This window comes from Protomyctophum parallelum (genome assembly GCF_964188405.1).
Source record: "Protomyctophum parallelum genome assembly, chromosome: 1".
In the NCBI taxonomy this organism is placed as follows: domain Eukaryota; kingdom Metazoa; phylum Chordata; class Actinopteri; order Myctophiformes; family Myctophidae; genus Protomyctophum; species Protomyctophum parallelum.
Genome location: NC_139697.1, coordinates 38,015,196 through 38,019,148, shown reverse-complemented (window position 1 = coordinate 38,019,148; position 3,953 = coordinate 38,015,196). Strand labels below are relative to the sequence as shown.

The 3,953-nt window shown below is 40.7% G+C and overlaps 1 long non-coding RNA gene across 1 annotated transcript; it reads right to left on the bottom strand.

The window, feature by feature from the left end:
• Positions 1–2,124: 2,124 nt before the first annotated feature.
• LOC310872883 lies at positions 2,125–3,294 on the bottom strand. Its single transcript, XR_014570432.1, has 3 exons — positions 2,881–3,294; positions 2,662–2,752; positions 2,125–2,176 (listed from the first exon to the last, which is right to left on the bottom strand). It is a non-coding gene; the product is annotated as an uncharacterized lncRNA (long non-coding RNA).
• Between the last annotated feature and the right edge of the window lie 659 nt (positions 3,295–3,953).

Below are 3,953 nucleotides of genomic sequence, written 5' to 3'. Positions count from 1 at the left end.
TCCTATACGCGTCAATACAGAAAGGAACCGCATGTTAAGGGTTTTATTTGATGGGATTCTCATTCCTCAAGCACCACTCAGTGAGGTGACCTTGTGTTACTTATTACTGTATACCAGTGGCCAATACTTATTCTTATGGGTGACAGGGTGACTATTATTTTCACAAACACATCCTGGGACTTATAATCACTTAACCCTTTAAGACCTGAAGCAGATTCTACCAAATGCCCTCGAATTGTACAAAGTATCGTCGCTGTCGGGCAGAAACCTCTTATATCTCCATGTTTGTTTGTTTTTTCGTAAATTAACGTCCTACTTGATCACCCTACCGAAGCATCAAGAGTATAGCAGATCCACGGCCACAAGCTCTCGTTTTGAGTTTGTAGATCAGTTACATATGAGGTTTCCACCGGATAAAGAGGATAATACGTAAGGTCCCAACCCTACTGTTGTTGGCATGTCAGACTCATTATAGGTTCCAAACCTTTCCGAAATAGCTAAACATACAAGCTATCAACGAACTCTCAACGCATGGCATTCGTAGTATGAGGACGTAAGTTTTATATTAATTCCTATGCAGGAACAACGCCAGCTCTGTGAATGGAAAGGAAAATTTAAAATAATAAAAGACCACAGCCACATTCCCTTCTGACCCTGTGGTTGTCATAGCAACTTCTTCACATTCACCATTCAATCGTTTGTTGCCATGTCAACCAAGCTGTATAGGACTATAAGCAACACAGGACAGGATATCAGGTGCACACACGGAATACATATTCACCCACAGCGGAGTAACGGAGTACATTTACTCAAGTACTGTACAGTACAATTTTGGGGTAACAAGTACCATTACTTTACAAAACATACATTTACCACATAAGTCCTATTTTATACTTTGGCTATTCGACAAATAGCAGATCTCTACTGTACAAGCTCACACATCCCAGGACCAAAACACATCGAATCTATTACATTACATTTTCTATTAACCCATTAATAGAAACCCCATTAAGGCCCGATTTGAAAATGTTTTCTAAATCAGTAGTTCTTTACTAGTTCTCATACTATGTTCTGCCAAGGACCCCCCAACTTGATACAGTATGTATTTGGCTGGACATGTTTTGTGCCAGGGACAATCATAAGAGAAGATTTGAAAAATGTCACATTGCTGCTCATTGTGAGCTCGTAGATCTGCCATGTTCGGAAATGTATTATTTTATCAATTGTTGAAAATTTGTTTTACAATTAATCAATCAATTTAATCACGGCACTAAAATAAATAATTTGAGACAATATCCCATCTACAACCTTGTTTTATAGGAATGTTTTCTTTTTATTACCATGATGGCAAGGACGTAGCCGGGGTGCAACAGTTAATGAAACAAATTGATTTAATCAATTATAAGACATAATTGATAATGAATTTTAAATAAACACAACCAATCAAGTTGTCCAATTTATGATTTGATTATCAGGTGTATGAATAAATCTATAAGCTTGTAGATAGTCTATTTATGCTATTTTTGTGCAACACCGTTGTACGGCAAAGTATAGGACTTAAGTGGTTAATCACGATATTAATCGATTTAGTCCATTATGAAAAATCTATCAGAATGTAAATTTCACGTCAATTCATTCATTTAACCAAAATTAAGTGCTTCTCAATTATTTAATTAATACAAAATAAAGTAATTGATTGAAGAATCACTAAGAAACAAATATATTTGCAGCTCTACAAGGAAGATGTCCCTGTTATTGTGGTGATGTGCTGGTTTCACGTTAATCAGGGATGGAAATGGCTGTAGTGCACTTAAGCCTGGAGCCTAAACTCGAGGGGGTGATAGGGGTTCCAGTCCCCATGCAAGTCAATTAATTCATGCAAGTCATCATTACAACTAAGGGACTGCAGTATTACACCCTCACCATCAGGTGGCAGCACCAGGCAATGTGTACAGGTAGTAACTCAAGCCTAATTGCTGCAATAAGCTTCCATCTATCTGATAGATAGTGGCATTCAAACAAAGAGACACAGAATTTGACAGTGTGTGCATTTTTGTGAGAGACAGAAAAGAGAAACGGAGATGACAGAAAAAGTAAATACGTTTAGTTATGTTATGTTCTTGCCTGGTGGCAAAGGTGATTGGAACGCTTTTGTAACTCCTGCATGTCATCACAACTGAAAAAATAAAAAATACATTGAAATGATGCTGTTAATATCATGCTAGTTGGCTAAATGCCAAGTAGCCAGCCCAAATGCCAGCCAATTAAAATTAACATACCTTCAGAGTACACACCATATATTTACGAACATTCCTCTTTCTCAGGGATAACAGACTCAAGCGTTAATGAAAACTCTTCACTTTATTAACCCTTAAAATGCATGTACAGCTAAGACAGCTAAAAAAAGACAGAAAGATGTGCTGACCTATAAAATTAATTAAACCATGAACAAGGTTAATACAAAGGTACCACCCCATTAAATCCAAAACAATATAGAAACTGTTTTTTTCTTTTTCTCTGTGGGGACATTTATTATCAAATAACAGATGCGCAGGTCTATGCGATTGCTGGTTTCTTGGCTTCATCTTCTGCATATTCTTTACAAAATGTGTATATGGACAATGATAATTAAGACCTGGTACTCAATTTCCAACCACAAACCTCCTGTGCTGTGGTCTGTGATGTTGTAGCTAGATCGACACAGCTTGTCGTCGCTCTGAATATTTTACAATGTCGTCTTATTTGAGGTCACCTAAGGAAAACACATTTCAGTTGAGTATGCCTTTCAGCTTCACAGTCCTAATTAAAACCACCCCGTACCGATGAAATGTCCATTTTGTATAAATAAACCACTATTGAATTCCTTCATAATGTACACACCTGTAAGTCCTTTGACATTAGTGGTTGCCACAGCGGATTCTTCTTGTCCTCTGTATCTCCCTCTGTCACGAGCCACCTGCATGTCCTCTCTCACCACATCTGCCTCTTTGGCCTTCCTCTCTTCATTAATTTGCCTATCAGCTCTGTCTTCAACATCCTGCTCCAAATGCAGAATGCCCAGCATCATCACACCTCCACATGTCCAAACCTACTCAGCCTCTCCTCCGTTACTTTGTTCCACTCCTAATCGCGTCCATCTTCGCCACTCCTGACGAACATCTTGGCACCTTCAACTCTGCCAACTCACTCAAGTTAAATCATAGCAGGCAGAACTAGAAACCTTAACCTTCCCTTTCACTCTTGTTGGTAGCCTTCTTTTTTTTTTTATATATATATATATTTTTTATCCCACGATTTTGTAACCCATTTTTCACCCCTGTGTCAATCATCTAATGTGATCCTGGGCTCTACACACCCTCCACCAACCTAGTCCCCATATATGGGGGACATGGGGAGAGCAACGGACTTGAACTCAAGCTTCCTTCATGCCTGAGTGTCCAAATTGCTCCTTTACACCTGACATGGGGGAGTTTCCCTGGTTGGACGTAGCGCGTGGAAGGAACACGTTATTCCAACCAGTTCCTTTCCCCTCCATCAGGCGCCCCGGCTGGCCAGGGGGAGGCAGTTTAGAGACCAGGATTACTGCATGTTTTTTGTGAGGGTACCTACCCTAGGGGACACGGGGAGAACATGCAAACTCCACACAGAAAGGCCCTTTCGCCAACCCGCCTTCGGGTAAGGGCACTGATGACGCGGAGGAGGAAACACGCCGCCAGCACCCACAGCGTCCCGAGCGGGAATCGAACCCAGGACCTTCTAGCTGTGAGGCGACAGCACTACCAACTGTGCCACCGTGCCCCGGTTGGTAGCCTTCTGTCGCAAATCAATCTGGACATTTTTCTCCGCCCTCTCCTCACTTGACTTCACATTACTTTGTTAACCCCAGTCTTTTAAACACACCCACCTCTACTCCAGTCATCTTCACCAGTCCGCTGTCTTTTCTCTCATTCACG